Source organism: Mirounga leonina, unplaced genomic scaffold (assembly GCF_011800145.1).
Source record: "Mirounga leonina isolate KUSES-001 unplaced genomic scaffold, KU_Mleo_1.0 Mir_201, whole genome shotgun sequence".
Classification (NCBI taxonomy): Eukaryota; Metazoa; Chordata; class Mammalia; order Carnivora; family Phocidae; genus Mirounga; species Mirounga leonina.
This window is the reverse complement of record NW_023270504.1, coordinates 15516855-15540926: the sequence shown is the minus strand read 5'-3', so window position 1 is coordinate 15540926 and position 24072 is coordinate 15516855.

Below are 24072 nucleotides of genomic sequence, written 5' to 3'. Positions count from 1 at the left end.
TATCAGAAAAAAATGAAAAGAATCCCATTTACAATAATAAAAATATATATAAAAAATAAAATACTTAGGAATAAATATAACCAAAGAGGTGAAAAATCTGTACAAGGAAAATTATAAGAATTAATATTGTTAAAATGTCCATACTATCCAATGTGATCTACAGATTTAATACAATCTCTATCAAAATTCCAATGGCCATTTTTCACAGAAATAGAACAAACAGTACTAAAATTTGTATGGAATCACAAAAGACCCTGAATAGCTGAAGCAATTTTAAGAAAGAAGAGTAAAGCTTGAGGCATCACACTTCCTGATTCAAATGATATTACAAATCTATAGTAATGAAAACAGAATGGTGTTAGCATAAAAACAGACACAGAGATCAATGAAACAGAATGGAGAGCCAGAAACAAATCCACACATGTATAGTCAACTCATTTACAACAAACGAGTCAAGAATATACAATGGAGAAAGGATAGTCCCTTCAATGAATATGCTGAGAAAACTCAAAGCCACATGCAAAAAAGAATGAAACTGGACCACTATCTTACACCATACACAAAATCAACTCAAAATGGATAAAATACTTGAGTGTAAGACCTGAAACCATAAAACTCCTAGAAGAAAACAAAGGAGAAAACATAGGAGAAAATCTCTTTGACATTAGTCTTGCCAGTGATTGTTTGGATTTGACACCAAAAGCAAAGGCAACAAAATCGCAAATAAACAAGTGGGACTGCCTCAAATTAAAAACTTTCTTCCCAGCCAACCATCAACATCTATCAACATCAACAGAATGGGAAAAAGTACTTGCAAATCATATATCTAACAATGGGTTAATATCTAAAATATACAAAGAATTCATACAACACAATAGTGAAAAAAGAATCTGATTAAAAATGTGCAAAGAAGTTGAATAAACATCTTTCCAAAGACATACAAAGAGCCAACAGATACATGAAAAGGTACTCAACATCACTAATCATCATGGAAATGCAAATCAAAACTACAATGAGATGTCACCTCATGCCTGTTAGAATGGCTATCATCAAAAGGACAAGAAATAACAAATCTTAACAAGGATGTTGAGAAAAGTGAACCCTCATGAATTGTTGGTGGGAATGCATATTGGTGTAGCCACTAAGGAAAACAGTATGGAGTTTCCTCAAAAATCCCCAAAATAGCTACCATATGATTCAGCAATCCCACTTCTGAGTATATATCCAAAGAAAATGGAAACAGGATCTCGAAGAGATATCTGCATTCACATTCTGTAGCCAAGAAATGGAAAGAACCTAAGTATCCATCAGTGGATGAATGGATAAAGAAAATACAGTATTTATATACAACAGAATATTATCCAGCCATGAGAAAGGACACCCTGCCATTTGCAACAAGATGGATGGACCTTGAGGGATTATGCTAAGTGAAATAAGTCAGATAGAGAAAGACAAATACTGTATGGTCTCACTTATATGTGGAATTTTAAAAAGCTAAATTAATAGAAACAGATAGTAAAATGGGAGTTCCTAGGGGCTGGGGACTAGGAAAAGAGGGAGATAATGGTCAAAAGTACAAACTTCCAGTTATGGGCGCCTGGGTGGCTCCATCAGTTAAGCGTCTGCCTTCAACTCAGGTCATGATCTCAGGGTCCTGGGATTGAGTCCCACGTCGGGCTCCCTGTTCAGCAGGGAGTCTGCTTCTCCCTCTCCCTCTGCCCTTCCCCTCCGCTCATATTTTCCCTCTCTCAAATAAAAAAAATTTAAAAAAATCTTAAAAAAAAAAGATTTCTGTATTATATCATTGAAAGTTGCTAACAGAGTAGATCTTAAATGTGTTCACCATAAAAAATAAACAGTAATTAGGTGGCATTTTGTCGGTGTTAACTAATGCTACAGAGGCTATCACTTCACAATATATAAGTGTACTAAATCAATATGTTGTATATCTTAAACATGCACAATTAGATGTCAGTTATATCTCAATAAAGCTGGAAAAAATAAATACACAGAAATATATATATATATTTTAAATGTTTCTCAATTTTAATTTCCAATATGGTAAATCCTAAAAGATATAACTTACATAAACAGAAGCTATTCAGCAGTTTTTATCTTTATTTATTTTTATTTTTTTATTTTTTTTAAGATTTTATTTATTTATTTGAGAGAGAGAGAGTGCAAGAGGGGGTAGGGTTAGAGGGAGAAGCAGACTCCCTACCAAGCAGGGAGCCCGATGTGGGACTCGATCCCGGGACTCCAGGATCATGACCTGAGCCGAAGGCAGTCGCTTAACCAACTGAGCCACCCAGGCACCAGCAGTTTTTATCTTTAAAAAGATAAAAGATTCTTGAGACCAAAAAGCTTTTAGAATTGCTCCATTAGACTTAACTCCATTTCTAATGAGACCAATCTAGTAATCTTTTTTTTAAAGATTTTATTTATTTATTTGACACAGAGAGAGAGAGGGATCCCAAGTAGGCAGAGCGGCAGGCAGAAGGAGAGGGAGAAGCAGGCTCCCTGCTGAGCAGAGAGCCCGATGTGATGCGGGGCTTAATCCCAGAATCCTGGGATTATGACCTGAGCTGAAGCAGATGCTTAACCAACTGAGCCACCCAGGCACCCTCTAGTAATCTTTTTACAGAGAAGTATGTAAGAGCTACAACATACTCCACTTTAATCCCAACTCCACTAAACCATCAATGAAAACTTTTAGATTTCATATGGGTGACAGAAAAAGAGAGTGACAATTTCAAACCATAATCAAGTTTCTAAGAGAAGTTTATAAAAGACCTTGTATAGTCTTGACCTCCCTGTCCAGGCCTTGGGAACTAGTGAAAGAGGGAGGATTAAACAACTGGATTATTACCAGTAACCATTTAGTTGTATAAATTAAATGTGTCAATAGAAAGTGTTAACGGAAGAGATGGGAGAAAATGACTTTGATAGTTGTCATGCCAGTCACTTAAGGTGCTCAAACAAAGCATGGGAACATGGAATTTTAGTTGTAGCAACTGATAAGATAAAATCAAGGGTGAACAAAAATCCTTTCATGGTGTTGTAGTGAATCATTAAACATGTAATAAGCTTCTAAACTCACCCTGTTTGCATTTCTAATGGAGACAGAAATAAAATTTAAAATAGAGAAGAAAATATATGGTGATCATACTAACATACAGTGTGTTGTGAAATATTTAATCACAAAAATGCCTAAATAATTATAAAAAGTATTAGTTCATAAATGGAGTTTGAATTCCCATAAGCAAAATTTTCTTCAATGTGCATTTTTTAAAAAATTCTGGGATAGTTGTTTTGGATAAAAAATTGTTGAGAGAATACGGTGAAGCAAAAATGCTTTGTTAATCAGTTAACTGTTAAAGATCTTGGTTTGAAACTCTTCTTTTAGAGATGGGACTGTAAAACCCAGAAAGGTTAAATGATATGGTCAGGGTCAGTATTTGACTTCCACCTGGTCCAAAGAACAAATGCAGAGTCAAAATCAAAAGGGGGTAAAAAAGAAACTTTAGAAACAAAGAGAGATAATTGCACATTTTAGCCACAAGTAGAGTGTGCAGCCACAGAATAACAGTGAGAAAGAGACCTAAACCCTCAAAAACCAATGTCAAGATAATAAAGTCTTTATTACGGAGCCATCACATTGGATTTTTTCATTTTCCACTTTATGAAGCTAGCTTTCATTTTTAATGAATATACCCATTTTCTATGGTTCTGCATTTTAAAATAGAATTTCAAATTCAGAAATTCTAAACCTAACAGTGGGCTTCGCACTGAATCTACCATTTTAATCATTTTTAAAGGACACTCAAGTTCATTAATGTATTAAACATTCTGAGTATATTTATGTGCTAGATATTCCTATACATAACAGATATATTTAAAAGATTATGATTGAATCCCTGCGTTCAAGAGTTAATGTTAAAAAAAGAGTTAATGTTCAGTGGAAGAGAACAAAATGACAATTATAGCTCAAGGTATTGTGTGATAATAGCTATGAGACACAGAGGCTCTATTACAAGAGTTTAGTATAAAAATAATGATAGAAGAATATTAGCTATCAAAGTGGTCTTGGTAAGTTAAAGATATAGAATCCAGCAAAATAAATTTATCTGCCAAAGAAAATTCCCCCAAATTTTATAATATATAACAAAGTAGAAAACTAACTGCCAGTCAATAGAGATAACAAGATACTCAAAAGTTAATAACAAAGCCTAAAAAATAAAATACGATAAACCAAAGATAATACCAATATAACTGACTCTGGTCAAATCCTTAGTAGATAGACATTTTAGATTGTAATATTAGGCAGTATAACAAATTGGAATTTTGGAAGTTTTTAGTGGATTGATAAAGGGGCATAATAAAAAAGAGAATTTGGTAGGCACAAACTCTGCATTACTTTTAGTGGAATTCTGAGCTTATCTGATATCTGATTTCTTGGTCTCTGAGAAGCACTTTTCTCCAGATGGTATTTCTAAGTCCAGGTACTTATTTTCTCTGATATCTTACATTATCTTTCTATAAGTGATTTTAAAGTAAATTAAGGTATTAACCAAGTCAGGAAAATATTAGGATTCCCAGTCATTGTTCGATGAAATACATCTTTAGCACTGCCAAAATGCTATCAATTGCTTGGAGCTGTAGAGAATAACCAAGGAGAAGACACAGTCCTGTCCTTAGGACAATTACAGTACATTTGTAACAATAAACATTAATTTTAGAAAAACAATTCAGAAATAATGCATGACAATATGGAGTTAAATGCAAAGTCTGCATCATAGGTAATACAGAACATTGATGGCATCTGGAAAGGAAAGAAAACACAATCTCCTTTTTTAATTTAGCAAGCTAGATTATTATAAAAGATTCCTTTTGAAGTCAGATTTGGATGAAATTCTCTGATTTTTCTATGTGTACTCAGGCACGTCTTATATTTCTTCTGGCTCTCAATTTTTCAAATATAAATGGGATGTATTTTCATTTGCCCAGCCTTTTTTTTTAAGATTTATTTACTTATTTATTTTAGAGAGAAAGAGAGTGAGCACGAGTGCAGGGGGGCGGTAAAGAGGGAGAGGATTTTAAGCAGACTTTGTGCTGAGTGTGGAGCCCAACATGGAGCTTGATCTCACAACCCTGAGATGAGGGCCTGATTAGAAACGAAAAGTTGGATGTTTAACCCACTGCACCACCCAGGCACCCCTGTCCAGCCTTTTTTTTTTCTTTAAGATTTTATTTATTCATTTGATAGAAAGAGACACAGTGAGAGAGGGAACACAAGCAGGGGGAGTGGGAGAGGGAGAGGCAGGCTTCCCATGGAGCAGGGAGCCTGATGCGGGGCTCGATCCCAGGACCCTGGGATCATGACCTGAGCCAAAGGCAGACGCTTAACGACTGAGCCACCCAGGAACTGCCGCCCAGCCTTTTTAACAGAATTTTTGCGAGGGTCAAATGATAAAGCATGTGAACTGAATAGTACAATAAGAGATTAAATGGGCATCTGTATTTCAAGATATTTAATTTGGAGGCATGTGATCCAAAAAGTTAGGGAAACACTACGGAAAAAGAAAAAAGACATATTCTACAATACCCAGTTCAGTGGGAGTATTTCTTACTCAACAACCATGCTGCTTTATTCTTTATGTTTTATTACTCTTATTTTCAATAAATTCCCATTTTAACTCAAAGTTAACATCTGTATTTTACATTTTTTATGTTTATGTAATATAATTAAATACTGAAAAGAAGTTATTTCATAGTGAAGGATTTACTTACATTTCAATATTATATCAGAAAATTGTTAAGGTAGGTCTGAATACTTCTACAGCATTCTCTTACATCATTGCTATATAAGGCAGAGTCCAATTCAGTCACTTACCATTAGCCATATGGCTGTCATGCAGATTGGAATTCTCTGATGATCAAAATTAGAACATCCTCTTCCCACAGGCTGACTTATATAGAAGTTCAAATTATAATCAATTGTTTGCAAAGTCTGAAGCAGAAAAATAGGAATTTTATAATTTGAACATTTAATGGCAGTAGACTAAGATGATGAGACTCATTTATTTTTATGTTGGAGATCATCTATCCCAGAATTTCCCAAATCATATTATAATGGGTTGATGAAGAAAAATGATATGTTGTGTAAAACAATTTGTACTCAACTAATTGTAGAAATTTGCTTTCTCATTGCAAGACTTCTTATAGCTTTTCATACCAGAGTGTTCATTCTTATGTCTCAGAGGGAAATCTAATAAGCCTTATTTCCCAAATAGATTTTTTTTTTAATTTGGCAGGGGATGGGAGCTGAACATCTGATCTCTCCCAGTACTAGAGATCCAAGAAACCCAGGCTTAGACTATGCAATTATAATACTTAAAAGGCTCCAGTTTCTCCTCCCAAGATGTGTGGACATCTTTTCTGTGGCATGTCCAACATCTATGGGGAAGGGGAAGGAGCCAAGACCATCAGAATCAATGAGATTCAAATTAATGAGAAGTGATGGGAAGCAGAAAGTGATACCTCTAAATATATGTCCATCAGAATTTAATGAATCAAGGAGATAGAGCTTTTAAATAATACAACCAACATAAATATATATTTATATTTTTATAGTTATCTGGAGAGATCAGAACATAGTGTAGATGCAAAACTTTGTATAGCATAATGAAATATGCTTTGCTTTAAAAGGAAAGAGAGGAGGGGAGAGGAAGGGAAGAAAAGGGAGGAGAGATGAGATTAACTTCCTGGATTGTGAACTATGGAAGTGGTACCTGAGAGTTGCCAAGGGCACCTGAGAATGGTGTAGAAACAGAACCAGAAATGAGATAGCAAGAAAGACCAAATCCTGATGATAGTATTGAATTCTTAGATCAAGCAGTATCTGAGGTCAACTATATCTCTTAATTTTTTAATTATATAAACTTGTAAATTCTCTCTTTCCCTCCCTCACCTGCTAAATCAACTGGCAACCAAAATAGGTTTTACTGATTCACTTGGGCAATAACTGGATAGGTTTCCTCAACTTTGATTTCATAGTTGCCTTTTGCATGTTTCTATTACTGACCAATCACCCTTAAAATTGTCATATTCTTTATATATACGAAGGTCATATAATATACAGGAAGACAATACTTTGGGGCATGTCTTGTTCCTATCCTATATCTCTTTGAGGTGATTTATCTCTGTTCTGACCAATTATGCACTGGTTTTAAATTTATTTCTCCAGGGAATTTTGTTTTATTCGTAAGTTCTCATTTGTTTTCCGTCTGTACTACTTGCAGGCATAATTGTGAACTCAGTGAAAAAGCTCCAACCACCTTCTTTTATGTAAATCTCTCTGATCTAATAGGGTGCTTTTTGTTATTAGGACTCTAGCATATATTCTCTGTATCCTAAGCACACAAAACAGTATCCAGCACCTCGTAGGCTTGAAGGTTGTTGGATTTCTTCCTAGACAGAGTAATTAATCTGCAATTTTCTCTTGCTGGGACTTTCACCGTGCTTGAACTGCACATAGACTGAAAAATTTGGTCTGCCTCTCTTTCTCTCACTCTTTGCCAAGAAAAGATGTTCTTAAGGTCACTGAGATTTTTAGGAAATAAATATTATACAATTGTTAATGATTATATAGTATGGTTTTTAACCTATTGGTGGTAATTTCATATTGAATAAGAATTACTTTCAAAAAATGAGTATCTAATGGTGAAATTTAATTGAAGAGAGTTTGAGACTATTAACCCTGTTTGCCAACTTAAATTATATCAGTATCCATTTTCCCCTTAAAATTGCTAATATTGGGCACCTGGGTGGCTCAGTTGTTAAGCGTCTGCCTTCGGCTCAGGTCATGATCCCAGGGTCCTGGGATCGAGCCCCACATCGGGCTCCCTGCTCCGCGGGAAGCCTGTTTCTCCCTCTCCCACTCCCCCTGCTTGTGTTCCCTCTCTCGCTGTCTCTCTGTCAAATAAATAAAATCTTTTTTAAAAATTGCTAATATTCTTGTTCATCTGTTTCTCCTACTTCCACTGTAAGTATTTTCATCTTCCTCGTAGTTCTTCTAGGCCTTCAATAATGAGTAAGCTTCATCTCATAAATAAACTATTCTGTTGAGACTGTTTGGAGCAAAGTATTATATATACTGTTTCCTGGATTAGAAAGAAATGGAGCCAAGATCAGTTAGTGATATCTGCCATATGGGGAGGAGTAGTTGTTCATGTACAATAAATTTGCTCCTCGAAATTTAGCCAAATGTTTGTACGATACCATTACGATTATTTGACTAGACTGTATATCTACAATCTTAATGTGACCAGAATTAGAAATTAAAACAGGGATTAAAAATGTTTTTAGTCTTCAGGGGTACCTGGGAGGTGCAGAAGGTTAAGCCTCTGACTCTTGGTTTCAGCTCAGGTCATGATCTCAGGGTCCTGGGATGAGCTCCACAGCACCAGCACAGGGCTCCCTGCTCATCAGGGGGGTCTGCTAGGCTCCCCCTCCCTCTGCCCTTGCCCCTACTCATGCTCTCTCTCTCTCTTTCTCTGACATAAATAGATAAATCTTTAAAAAAATGTTTTCAATTTTACCTGATTTTTTTTATTAAAAAAGTAAAACCTTAGAAATACCAATAGTGGGGCGCCTGGGTGGCTCAGTCGTTAAGCGTCTGCCTTCGGCTCAGGTCATGATCCCAGGCTCCTGGGATCGAGCCCCGCATCGGGCTCCCTGCTCGGCAGGAAGCCTGCTTCTCCCTCTCCCACTCCCCCTGCTTGTGTTCCCTCTCTCGCTGTGTCTCTCACTGTCAAATAAATAAATAAATAAAATCTTAAAAAAAAAAAATACCAATAGTTCCTTTAAAACTCTTTTTGTTTAATTTATTTTTTTAAAGGTTTTATTTATTTATTTGACAGAGAGAGAGAGAGAGCACAAGCGGGGGGAGCTGCAGGCAGAGGGAGAGGGAGAAGCAGGCTTCCTGCCGAGCAGAGAGCCTCAAGTGTGGCTCTATCCCAGAACCCTGGGATCACAACCCAAGCCCAAGGCAGACACTCAACCAACTAAGCCACCCAGTCGTCCCCCTTTAAAATCTTTTAATTGAGATGAAAATATTGTTTTCTTGGAGGTGACAAATGTGGGATGCCCTGGACTTAAATCTGAACTCTAGCTAATGACAAGTTTACTAACTTAATGTAGTCGGAATTACTCAGGAAACAAAAGCAGATTATCTCATGTCTTATGGCAAACAAAACGTATATTCATTAATTAACCTTAGAATATATTATTAACTAGCACTTCTAAGGCTTAGCACATCTTTAACTGTGTTAATGACAGTATTCCATTTTTCTATGTACTATTACTAGATACAGGGAAGCAGAACAACTTTGTTTTTTGGTTTTATCAAGGGGAAAAAGTAAAATTGACAAATTTATCCCTAATATAGCAGTCAAAAAATCTTTCACTTTTTCTGCATTTTCCATATATCAGTGTTTTCTTTAACTTTAATCCACCAGTGGGGGAGGTGGGGAATATCATATTTGCTTGAAAGAAGCATATATTTCTCATGAGGCATGATTTTTCTCAAAACCAAGTCTGACTTCAGCACAATCACAATGAGCTGTTTCTTGATTTTTAGAGAAGCATCTAATTTCCAGAAGGTGGCGCCCTAGAATAGTTGGGACCCCAAATTTGCTTTCATCTGAAACACAGCAGAGGTGCATTCATTAACATTCAAGTTAACCAAAATTCTGGAAACACAGAGTGTGTACTCAAACCAAATAAATGCCTGCTGCCTTGTATTTGATAGCTTTTAAAGCTCTGAGTATTTTTCTATGTCTCTGACCTGACTTACTGTCTGGGAAAACTAGCAACACAACAGTGTAGATATTGCAGCATTAAAATAAAATAGATAAAAATATAATGGGACATGTTAGAAAAGTAGGCCAGTTTTACAGAAGAGTATACCAGCTTCTGTTTTGACTTTCAATAAAGTTCATTTATAAATGTACTTGAATAACCTTTGATGCCATAGAATTGTATTATATGCAAAATACATGCAAAATCAGATAATTATGGAAATTTATAATTTCCCAGAGATTATTAAAGAAATAGCTGAAATTATAAAAACCTTGGTTTGTAATAAGCATATGAAGAAGCTGAAAAAGAAGTAGAAAGTAAGAAGAGATATAAAAAGAATTTCTTCTTTAGAGAAGAATTCCATTAATTCTTGAATTTTCTAAGAAGAGTTCTTAGAAATATCTTTGTCTAGTGAAAAGATATGTGGCATTATGGAAGTAATATAGTTTGGCTATAGTAAACTGATCCATTTTCTATGAGGGACAAATTGGGAACATGTGTCATCCTGCTGAGACTGCAAATATTTCCAACACATTTATTTATTTTTATTGGCAGTAAGAATTTATTCAGTGGTCAAAGTCAAACTATATTTAGAATGTCGAAGTCCACTTACACTGTCAACTAATAATTTTCTGAGATAATTGGAGGTTTTAGTCACACTCATTTATGTCCTGAGAGCTATTTGTCTGAGTATGATTGCTTACCAGTTAGTATACAAACCACAAATGCATCTCTTATAGAACCGTAAGTATGTGACAAAATTACAGGCTGCCTAAAGCATGTTTCAAACACATCATGTAAAATGTATCTCATGCAGCACTTCTACCACAAATGCATTAATGAGCGTCACTCTTACTTTTTGAAACTTTAAGGTGCTCCATAGTTTAAAATACCTGTTGAGGTCAAGCACAGATATCTGACTTACATATTTGAATATTTATGCTGTTTTTGTTTTTAAAGATTTTATTTATTTATTTGACAGAGAGATAGACAGAAGAGCACAAGCAGAGGGAGTGGCAGAGGGAGAGGGAGAAGCAGGCTCTGCACTGAGCAGGAAGCCTGATGCGGGACTCGATCCCAGGACCCTGAGATCATGACCTGAGCCGAAGGCAGACGCTTAACCATCTGAGCCACCCAGGCACCCGAATATTTATGCTGTTATATGAAATCTATTTTTCTTGAATATGCAACAAAAATGTTTTATCCAAAACATTTAATCCAAAATCAATTTAACCCAGGGGCGCCTGGGTGGCTCAGTTGGTTAAGCGACTGCCTTCGGCTCAGGTCATGATCCTGGAGTCCCGGGATCGAGTCCCGCATCGGGCTCCCTGCTCGGCAGGGAGTCTGCTTCTCCCTCTGACCCTCCTCCCTCTCATGCTCTCTGTCTCTCATTCTCTCTGTCTCAAATAAATAAATAAAATCTTTAAAAAAAATCAATTTAACCCAAAGATGGATTATTCAAAAGTAATCATCCTTTGGTCTTGGTTAGATTATAACGTCTCTGCAGCCTCAATACACAATGCATTATAGAAATATATATACTACACTCATTTATAGGGATTTGTGAGGATGTTTGCAAATTGAACCAGCAATTTATCTTGACGGAAAAGACTGAGCATACCAAAATTACATGTGACGCTTTAGCAATATTACTATCTCTACTAATAATCCATCCCTGAATATAATAAACTCTCTTCAATGATTTTAAAATATGTAAATTAAATTTATTTTTCTTTAAATTTGTCTTAAAATAGAGTTTAGAGTTGTTCCCAGTTAAAAAGCTATGAAACAACTCCTTCAAATATTAACATTTGGATTTAAGTAGACCAAATATTCAGATTCAAATCGATGTTTCGAGTTCTTAGGCAAATATCAACCAAGACAGGATGTCAAAAAAAAAAAAAGTAAGTAAAAATTAACCTGATTATGGGGCTTCCAGTTCTGGCTGAAATGAGTAATGTTTATCAGATTTAAAATTCTGCTGCAAATAACTACAAAACTGGACAAAATTGGAAAACAGAGAACTCAGGGTTGTGATCAGTGAGAGAAAGAAAACACGGAAAATGAGCTCTAAGTTCATCCTGGGCTTTCTGCTAGGGATTACTTTCCAATTTAAGAAGTGGAGCTCAGACACAGAACAGCAATCTCCCTGAGGAGAAGGAACAAAGATTGGAGTTCTGCACCACCAAAGTACCTGTTATTCGCAGGGAAGGGTCCCAGAAAGAAGGCAGTTGGACAGAGAACTCCACAAATCTGGGTAAGAGTCACCTTGCGTCTTTGTGCAAATTCTAAGCTGTGCATGTGTAGAGAGAGTCTCCATAGGCATGGCATACTGTTCTGGAGATCTATAAACCCAACTGAGAGTCTAGGCATGGCAGTACTAGAATATATCATAGACCTCACCAGCCAGAAGGGAGAGACTGTGTTGAACATCCTAGTATTTAAGTCAAAAATCCAGAATTGCCAGGCTTCGTGCAATGCTGGTCTATCCCTGTATTGTAATTAAGCTCAAAATGATCCAGTTGAAACTCTAGTAGTAAAGTCACTTGCCTGCCAGGGCAAAATTGAACACCCTTCACAGTCTTCTGAATCCAGATCTATAAAGGTGGGAGAAATCGAAGGTGATAGGCTTTAGGACAGTAATTGCATCTGAGAGGAGGGGTGCGATTGTTTTGGAAGGAGTCTGATGCAACTTTCCCTGGGATGATGGAAATGTCCTATATTTTGACAGAGCTCTGAGTGAGGTCTATGCATTCTTCCAAACATCAAACTGTGCACGTAATATCTATACATTTCACTGTATATAAATTATGTCTCCAAAAAAAGATTACATTCAAACAAGATAACAGGAAAAAAGGGAGGCGCACTTAAAAAAGTCGTGCTAAATTTTTTTATGGAATGGAAGAGGAATTTCCTTCCTTACTGTATTCATTTTGGCTCCAAAAGGCAACAAAATGAATAAAGAAATAAAAGTTAATTTTTTAAAACTTTTTTAAAACAAATGTATGTGGTTAGTAGAAATAATAAAAAAAGGCACAGAAGCAAGTTCAAGATCTATTGACAATAAATTCTTAAAATAAATGTATTGGTGCTTATTATGTTCAAAAAGCAAGAGAATAGGAATAAAATGCAAGACTGTAAAAATGCATATATACATATCATAATATAAGGCAGAAAGTAATAAATGCCTCAAAAGTTGTTGAGATAAAGAACAATGCAATTTTAGAAAAACAAGAGATGTTAAGAAGGGTTTTATCTGGATAAATTAAACCCAAAAAGGTGAGCACAGACTCAAAAGTAACTTAGCCATCTTGTTGCCAGGGACACTGTACTTTGTAGCTGGAGTGCAATGATATTCTCGAAGGCCTAAAAGTATTCATGTATTTTCCAAATGCCCAAAATATAATTCCACTATGATTATCACTATCCTTTATGTTCAAATTCTAATTATCTACGGTAAGGTAAAATATAACCATTAGTAAATAACATCAGCCCAAACCGATCTGGCGACTTCAACTAATTTCCTTTCACTTTCAGGAGAACAGTTAGCCAAATATTTTCTTCTGATCTCTACTCCTCAAGCTTCATATTTCAGCTTTGTTCTCACCCTGGCAACTCTATTAGCCATAAGGCAGTGAGAATTTTCTCAGGTTGCTCCAAAGAGACATACCTGAGCAAGAGAGAAAAAAAAATGCATATAGCCCTTTGGTCTTGGATTTGAGAAACACAAGCTTTGGCGTAAGGAGGAATACACTTTTAGTTTTGTTTTTATTTTCTTAAAAATGTAGAAAAATTTAGGACGCCTGGGTGGCTCAGTCGGTTAAGCATCTGCCTTCGGCTCAGGTCATGATCCCAGGGTCCTGGGATTGAGTCCTGCATCGGGCTCCTTGTTCAGCGGGGAGCCTGCTTCTCCCTCTCCCTCTGCCTACCACTCCCCCTGCTTATGGTCCTGCTCTCTCTCTTGCTCGCTCTCTGTCAAATAAATAAATAAATAAATAATCTTTTTAAAAAATGTAGAAAAATTTACTCACGATGTCTTATGCAAAAAAAAGTCTGAATTCCTTTTAAAATCAATCCTGTGTTTCTTTTTGTGCACTCTGTACTCTGAATATTAATTTTACACACACTTAATGATCTAAGAGAGTTTTCAGTTGTTATTAAGCTTTAATTCATTTTTTTCAGAATGGAAATTAGAATTAATTAGATACTAGAATTAATTTAATTATTACTGGCATCAATATTCAGTGGAAAAATTTTTAATGCAAATATTCTCTGAAAATAATTATTGGACAACAATTAAATTTTTATTCTAAATTGTGGAATATAAATATTTGTACTATTCTTATTTTGAACATGCACCCAGCCAGGAATAGTCAGTTTGAATCTTTGACTTAATTTTTGTGAGTAATGAAAGTAAAATTTTAAGAAAAATAATCATTTGAATTTATGTATACTATAGTAGTTAATGTAGTTTTAATTTAAATTCTGCAACAAAGATGCCCAAAATACAGCAGTGTAAACAAGACAAAATTTTCTCTTTCGTGTTTTCTCTCTCTTCTTTATATCTAAGGTAGGGATAAGAACCAGCAATTCAGGGGCGCCTGGGTGGCTCAGTAGGTTAAGCAACTGGCTCTTGGTTTTGGCTCAGGTCATGATCTCGGGGTCATTTGATTGAGCCCCACGTTGGGCTCCATACTCGGTGAAGAGTCTGCTTAAGATTCTCTCTCTCCCTCCCCCTCCCTCTGCCCCTGCCCCACACTCTCTCTCTAAATTAAATAAATAAAATCTTTTAAAAACAACAACAACAACAAATAGCAATTTAGCTTTACCTTCCTCAGCACAAGGTATCCCTTTCCAAGGTGGCTATTCTATTCATCACCATCTCCCAGGAGTTTGTGTTGGGGAGGGGGGAAGGGCAGATGGGAGAATGCGTATACAATCCTTTTAAGGGCACAACTGGAAGACTCACGCATCACTTCTTTTCACATTTCACTGAGAACTAGTAACTTGCCCACATCTCATTGAAAGGGGGGCTGGGAAGTGTGGCCTTTGAGTGGGTGGCTATTACTATAAGGAGGGAAAAGGATACAACTTGCAGCCTGCCACCAAATTTCCAGGTGTACAACTTCGTTCCATATCTCTGCTCCCTCTACACACATGTACACATCCAATAGTATAAAGTCTCATTCAAAAAACAGAAGAGCACAGTGTTGGAGGTACAGTGGTGAGCATAGATAGCTGCCTTCTAAAACAATGAAGAATAGGAAAAGCACAACTCTCATTTTTCAAAGCGATTGTCAAATCCTATTGGATAGGAATTTCAAACATTCCCTTGTCTGGCAGCAAAATTATCAGAATAAATCCTGATTATATTTTCTGGGAGGAATTCTTTCACCCCTTGTCATTTATGGTTCCTGTTTTTTTACTATGGGATATTTTTTTACTATGGGATATTTATCCATTATTTCTATTGCCATAGGGACTGGTTTTCTTGTGACCATCCTGATTTATATGCATTGCCCTGGTGTAATATTGAATGAATGAATTCGTTGTTCTGAATGTGTCCCTTTCACTCTCAAAAGAATTTGATGACCCTATAATTATCTCCTTACAAGAGAACTGGATGCTATTCAGACTGCCTACATTCTATGGCCTATATTCTGCAAAGCCACTTTGGGAGGCTTCTGAAATTGCTTTAAAGGTCAAACACACCTTGGCTTTTACAAATCAATACAATCCCTAAAAAACTTAGTAAGCTTTTGATCTAGTTACTGACCATCAGATCCACAGGCAAATAACCATCACCAAAGATCTAATCTAGACAAGGTTTTTATGCTTGCAGACTACCTTCCTGTATTTACTGGTTTCTTTGCTCAGCACGTTTCTGCTTCCCTTCAATTTAATGGTGTCTACTTTGAAACTATCTGAAAATATTAGTTTAGATAGGAAAGCATCACCCTTAATCCAACCTTTGAAACTAGAATGGACCCCAATGAACCAAGAAGTTTTAATGTGGGCACTGGATGCGTATTTACTGTTAAAGCAGCTTCTTTAAAATCCCCTCTTATAACCAGCCCAAGTATGTCTTTTCATAGAACTTTGCACAACAAGAAACAGCCAACATATCTAAATGGTCTGTGTTTTTTCAGTGTTCTGAGTTCTGAGTTCACGGAAGTTACGTGCGTTTTCTTTCAGCAAGTAGTCTACCTTTTTTAAGGATGACAAGTGACAGTCTTACCAAATGTTGTATGATGCTGTCATTGGGATGTTGTATAATGCTGTCATTGGGATGTTGTAAATGCTGTGTGCCAGCCTGCAATATCTGTGCTCTTGCCTCCCACTACGTGTTAGATCAAGGCCTCTTTTTTTTTTTTTTTTAGTATGGTAGAGTTCCACTTCTAGTACCCAAGTTATGTTTTATTTAAGATGAAGATGCCATTAGAAAGAGACTAAAATCCAGCATTTTAAAGATTTTATTGATTTATTTGAGAGATAGATAGTGAGAGACAGAGCACAAGAGGGAGGAGGGAGAAGCAGGCTCCTCACCAAGCAGGGAGCCTGATGTGGGGTTCGATCCCGGGACCCTGGGATCATAACCTGAGCTGAAGGAAGACGCTTAACCGACTGAGCCACCCAGGCACCCCCCAGCATTTTAAATAAGATAGATGTATGTCTCATAAAATAATTCAGAGCAATCTACCATTCTCAACATGTAACTTCCATCTCTGGATTCAGGGAAGTGGTGCAACTTTTGCCTTCATATAGTGATCAGTAAGAGGGAAAGGTGCCAGAATATTGCACGCTGTATCATTGTAAGGACAAAACCCAGAAGTATCAAATCTAACATCTGTTTAAATTCCATTATCTAGAATTTAGACACATGGTCATACCTTTCAGTAAGGGGGGCTGAGAAAGGCACTCTTTAATGGAATAGATATGTGACCCATCGAAACTATATTATGGAAAGAGATGAAGAACAGATATGGGGCAACAACTCATAGTCTGACATGCTACTGTGTTATTCAGAAACAAATCTAAATACTTAAAGCAGGAAGAAAAACATAATTCAGAGAATATAGTACTTTCAAAAAATGATGAAAGGAAGAGCCAAAGCTGTGGGCTCTAAACTGGAAAAAATACTCCAGAACAGACATATCCAGGAATCGAGGCCACCACTGTAACTACTGAGTTCAAACATTCCACTTTAAAAGCAACCCCTTAAACAGAAAACTGGGAATTAGCTGTCACCACTACTTTTGCCATAGCTGCCTCCCAACACCCAGGGAAGGAGGGAGGAGTATTGCTTTGGAAACCATGAACTTGCTTGGCAGTAGAAAAGAAACTCCAAAACAACACAAATATTCCTTGCTTTCACCTTTTAAAATGTGTTCCAATACATCTTATTGGTAGAACCTAATTCTCACCCCGACTCCTGGGAAGTGTCACTTTAAGCTTTTCGGAATCTACAGGCAGACATGTACAGAAGGAAAAAGGTTGGAATGGTGTTTAGTGAACCAATCCACAGCATTTGCCAGTGCTACTAATAAACAATGAGCACCCCAGGAGAGCAGATATTATTAAAATACTGTTTTATTTCAAATGAATACTCTTTAATGAACTCTTCATTTGTGTTTATTCTTTAGTAATTGAATAATCCTTTAGAATAAAACGATTTGGATTAATTTCACTAAGAATGGCAAAAAACATAGTTTGTATAAGGTTTGGAAATATCAATATCAATTTCTTGCTCCTTTATACTAGACTTTAAACAAACACTACTTTTGAAGGTCTGAAAGTTCTATCTTTACAAGGACTTCATACTTTATTGATACACTTTTTCCTTATGCCCCAGGCTAAAGTGAATGAAAGAACAAGCAATTTACTTTTCATATAGCAGCAATGCAACTAGCACTTAATTTCAAAATGACTTGATCAGGACATTTCTTTTCTTTGTCGGTTTCCTAATATTTGAAGTAGGAATATACAAATAACTTTATCATATCTGCAACTGCCTTCACTTGTTTTTCAATGAGGTACTAACTGGGTTCAGATAACCATACTAGGTAGTTCTGGGGGAAGGAAATCTAAGCTCCATGATAGGAGGGACCTTGCCAGTTTATCAGACCACACCCAGAACCAAGCAGGTGCTAGGCACCTAGTAGATAACCTTGACTTAATTCTTGACTTAATAAGTGAGGTCCTATTTTCAAAAGGATTTATGCAAATAATATTAAGAGGAATGGGGGGTAGGGAAATTGCTGAGCATATATGAAACTTGCATGTTGCCAGTCTCAAGGTTGTGAATTATAATGCTCCTTATCAAAATTTCAAGATTACTTTTAAATTCTATCTTATTGTTAAAGCCTAGGTTGAAGAATCTTTCCCAGGTGTGAGGCAAGACTACAGGCTGACTAGCAAGGATACTTATAGAACCTATCTTGGAATGTGTTTTCTAAAAATTAAGGCATTTAAAAAAATAAAAAATTAAAATTAAGGCATTTTGAACAAATAAATTATATTTACTTTAAAGTGGGAGGAAATAAACATATGTAGGAAAAAAGTTTATATGTACTTGGACATTAATTTCTTAATGCCATGAGCAGGAAAGTTTTAGGAGTCTATCCACCAAAACACTTAAAACTCTTGTTTCCAACACTTTTTAATTTTTCATTTTATAATAAAAAGCAGGGATAAGATAACCTAAAGTAATATTAACACAACACACAGGAAATAGAAGAAACTGATACTGTAAAGATTGCCTTTTTCCCAAAAGACTTGCAATTTCAGCATTGACGGCTAATCATTTTGTCTTAAATGTTTTGCCTGAAAAATGAGTAACTTTTCGGTAAGAGACAAAGTTTTGCCTGTTTAAGTAGTCGGCATTGAACAAAACCATGAGAAAGTGAATTATAGAAATAGCACAATTGTCCATCTGATTTTATTTTTAATTAAAAGTTCTACTGAAATAGCTAAGCATACATATTAAGTAAGGAAATAGATGGTATTGAAGGGCATATTTTCAAAGAAAACAAAGTACTAGGTACATTTCGGTACCCATTCTTGTTAACAAATAATAGTTATCAAACCATGCTAACCTTAATCTTTCAGTTCCTCCAAGATTAGATTGTTCCCTTTCAAAACAATTCAGCTCTCTCAGCTTCTCCTCAAATGTACACGAGTATACTCTAACAGGATAAGAGAGTTGTAGGTCCAAAAATGCCCAATTTTTCAAGGGAGTATTTTCTTAAAAATTAGTGGCCCATTTTAGGAATTAATGTAAGGAGATAATGAGTGCTTAGCATAAATGTATTAAGGAAAGATCATTACATGTAAAGCTATTTTTAAACCCCTCTACCTCTCCAGAGTCTCAAAATTCAGAATTGCAATCTAGGTTATGATTAAAATATAAAGGTGCAACCATTTTCACTTTCCATTTGCAGGCGAAGATTCTACTTTGTCTTAATCTCTCACACCTGTGTTGCTCTGTAAGGAAAGGAGTATGAGGGAAGGATGTACATTTTGAACCTTTGATATTATAAATATCTTTTCATAAGAGCACTGAAAGTGAATTAAATTCACAATTTTCTGTTCTCCATCCTTCCATCAAAGAAATCCAGTCTTAAAAAAAAAAAAAACTAATATAAAATTAAAAGAAAGGAAAAAAAAAAAAACAAGAAAAAAGTGAGGATCCTATGATTATATTTTGGTAACGAAAAAACTGACCCAGGGCGCCTGGGTGGCTCAGTTGGTTAAGCTACTGCTTTCGGCTCAGGTCATGATCCTGGAGTCCCTGGATCGAGTCCCGCATCGGGCTCCCTGCTCAGCGGGGGGTCTGCTTCTCCCTCTGACCCTCTTCCCTCTCATGCTATCTCTCATTCTCTCTGTCTCAAATAAATAAATAAAATCTTAAAAAAAATGTTAAAAAAAAAAAAACTGACCCAACATATTTTTGGTTGCTAAAACTTTCTCCAATAAAGCAAGCATGCTTCTGGTTGAACCTTGTTCCTGGATCCAATTAGATAATTTTATGGGCTGCCACAAAATTTCCACTCATTGCTCATTTTCAACAGCAGTATACCAAAATAAGAACAACAAACTACCCACATCTATTTTCTTGTTAGCCTTCTAAATATTCCTTTTTATTTCTGTTTCTTTGAAATATGATTAGATAATAAGAAATATTTTAAAAATCAAAATTTACAATAGTCCTGAGGTTGAGAAAACAAAATGGACATTTTCCTAAACTTGAAAAAAAAAGAACATATTAAATAAAGAAAATAACTTGATAGTCAAACTCACAGAATGGCTAGACTAGCATTTTCAAGGGTTCACTTCTGCTTCTCCGAATTGAAACCACTTGGTCCTGTCCCCAGCCACTCCTGCATTCACATGCATAGTAATATGACCAAAAACACGGAGGAGAAATATGCTCACCTTATCCACTTTTTTCAAAAATATATTCTTGTTTGCATGTTGCTGTTTGGCACAAATTCTGTTTAGCACAGAGAAGCTAATTCATTGTTAAGTTTTGTGCTTAAATGCTGTATTCATTATGTGAGCTCCTTTTTTCCATATAGCCCTCCAGGCTTTGATGAAAAATAGATTCCTAAACAAGCCAAACCTGCCAAACAGGAATAAAAGCTTTCAGTGGAAGCATAATGTTCCCTTGAAACAGAAGTGTTTTAGCTTGTACAAGCATATTTCACTCTTGAAAAGAAAGGAGATCACGTTTCATTTCAGGAAGATGTATGCTTCAGGTAAGACATTGAAACAAGTAAACTTCCTGTACTTAACCAAATACATAGAAGAGTATTTGAATTCCAATGTATTGTTGAGGGAAAGTAGCTCCTTAATCATATTGTAAAACTTAAATGGTAGAGGAGTTTAAAATCTGAGTAAGTTTGTAAATATTCTCCAGATGAACTGATTATGCCTTGATTGTCCCTTTTCTCCCGCGCTCCCTCTTTCCCTCCTCCCTCTCTTCGGCTGACCCCGCAGATATCATATCCTTTATGTCATCTCCTAATTCCTCACTTTTACGTCCATCAGAGTCTTGAGCCAATTTCAGTCATGTCTGCTGGTAGATTTTTTTCTTTGTGCACTTTTTCTTCAGTATCTTGAAGCTGGTGCCAGTAGTCTATAGACTGCATGCTGATGATGACTCCAAAAGGATTTTCTTATTAAAGGAAGGGTGGATATTCTTAACATATGGGCTTCATACTGACTGGAGTCCCTGCTGGAGAAAAGCAGCTGGTTTCCTTCTGTTCTGTCTCCAGGCTGGGCTCCTGCCTTGTCCTGCCTGCTTGCCGCTGTGCTGGCAGCTCACAGAAGGTCCACGGGAACCCATATATGTCCCAATCACCCCATTACTTTCTTACCTGACAAACAAATAGATTTCTGGTACTTAGGATTAAAGACAGAAATGATATGCTCTACTTTAAAAAAGTAATTATAGTATGTAATTTGTGTATAGTGTCAAACTTTTTAACTGTGTATCAGGTAACAGCAGAGAGGTTAAAGAACACATGTCACTTGCGTTATGAATAACGTCACCTAGGTCATTAGTAACGTCATCAAGAGCTCAGATTTGAATCCAGGTTTTCTTGTTCCAACTCAAGGGCTCTTTCCATGACGTGCAACTCCTATTCCATATATGTCTACTTGCCATCTGGGCCACGCAGAAAGTAAGTCTGTGAATTGAGCATCAGGAAATAGTACCAGGACCGAGATGGCAAAGAAGACGGCTGCAGCCAGCTTCTACGCAAAAGGATCACGTTAAGCAGATGAGTTAACTGATTCATTGATTGAACACGCTCATTTATTGCCAGTGTCAGCCTCCAGGCCATGATTTCACTTTTTTTCCTCTCAGAGCTGGGATCATTTTCTCCGTGAGGAAGCCCTCTTCAAGTAAGCAAACAGCACAGTGTAATTCTCTTGGATCTTAGAAGGAAAAAGTGATATAGTAGTCATTTCCTATCTAGAAATATATTGCATTGGATGTCTGATTAAATTATTAGTTTCTTTTCCAAATTTATGATCCAGTGAAATGATATACTGATAATCATAGCGAAAAATGAATCCTTATAATTATTTAGGCATAAATCTATTTCTTATCAGCTCTTAGCAATAGTCCTTTAATGATACAATTTGTCCATTTTTAAGTTATTAGTTATTTTTCTGTTGGATGGAATATTTTCAAGAATTATTTTCTGCTACAAGAATAAGGATGATGTGTATCTTTGAATGTCTAACTTAACACAAACATGTTTCTTTTCTTGACAACTTTATTTTGTATTTCTAAATATTTTCCTTTTTTATTGTGATTTTTTTTCTTCTTGGGTTATTTAGAAATGTTTTGAAGTTGAATATTTATGAGTTATTTTGTAAATTATCTTCTTTTTATTGATATTTAACTATATACTGGGGTCAGACAGAATAGTCTATGTAATACTGACTTTGAATTATGTTAAAAGTCAGAGAATATATGCCCAAGTTCCGTAAGCAATGCTTGTCCTTGAAAAGAATGTGTAATTTCCATTAATTGAATGCAAAATTCTACATACGTCCATTACATCAAGCTTGTTATTTTTTTCAACTCTTCTGCATGCCTAATGATATTTTATCTAATTGATCTATAAATCTTGTGAGATTTCTATGCAATCCTTTCATTATGAAAGTGGATTTGTCTGTTTCTCTTGTAGCACTATAATGTGTAACGGCATGAATTCTGAAGGAATTGCTTTTAGTATATACACATTTCAGATACCTACAAGGTGAATTGAATCTTTTAGTTCTATAAAGTGCTTCTTTTCTCCTCCAGACATGTTTTTTGCAGGTAACGGTCTGTTTGGGCTCTTTTTAACATAATGACACCAGTTTTCTGTTGTTACCATTTACCTTGGGTATGTTTTCCTTTCCTTTTCATTTTAAGCAATCCTTATTCTTGCATATCTAGTATGTCTCCATACAACTGATGAGCTTTTTTCTTTTTTAATACAATGTCACAATCTAGAGATTTTACAAAATATATTCAGACCATTTATATTTATGTGTTTCTGACACACACTTTTTTATTTCTACTGTTTTAGAGAAGGCTTATATTTGTACAATTTTCTGTATTTTCCTGACACCACTGGACCTTCTTCCAAATTGATCAAGGGTCGTTGTTGTTGTTACTGCTTTCATGTCCTTTCTTTCTGCTGTAGAAAGATATACCCTCTGTTATCTTAGTGGTTACATCTAAAAATTTAACGTGCATTCTTGAAACATCTAGAGTTATCTATATCTGTACTTCTTCCTGGACAATACAAAGAACTTTTAAAATTTGGATCACCCAACCCTGACTTACATAGCCTTGTGGTCTAGTACTTAATTATATCTAATTTATTTTAATCTCCAAATTAACAATTATTATTGTTTATACAGCCAATGTTAGTTTAGAATAATTCACATATTTACTACAATTTTACTCATCATTCTTTATGAGAACATGTTTTCATCTTGTTCTACTTCTTGAAAGACAGTTTTGCTAAGTATTGATTGACTTATGTTCCTCATCTGATTTTTTTCACCATCATTGTTGGCTCTCCCTTTTGTTGTGATATTTTTGCTTAGGTCGCATTCTGATTACTTTCTTATAATTGTGCATCTTTGAATAGGAGTGATTTTTTCTGAGACAGCTCCTTCTTGAAAGACTGTGTATGAAGGAAACCAGGGAAATTAGCTAAGTGAGCACACAGCTTGGATTCAGATCTGTTGTTCAAAACATTTTCTCATCAACACTCTACCTTTTTGGGTAAACAGTCTCCAAGACAGAAGGACATCTACCTGGCCCACAGTGAAGGCCGGAATGTATGATCAGATGGGCCATGACAAGGTTATTTGTCTTCAGCTAATTGAAACCAGTGTCACCACTTTTGTTCTCCTCTACCTCTTGAGACTAACAGCCCGTTCTCTAAAAGCATGCATGGGATGTCTGCATGCTTGCTTACTCGGCAACCCTGTTCTTCAATTATTTGGAGAATTCTCTTTCTTAGAGTCTTCATGATGATATTCTCCTCCCACAGTATTGAAATAATTCTATACATCTGATTGGTTATTTATTCATTGTGTGTTTTTGTGTGTGCATGTGTGCATGTCCATATGTTTGCATATACACATGCATGGCTATGTACTCAAACTTCAAGAACAAAATGTTTATCCAGAGAAATT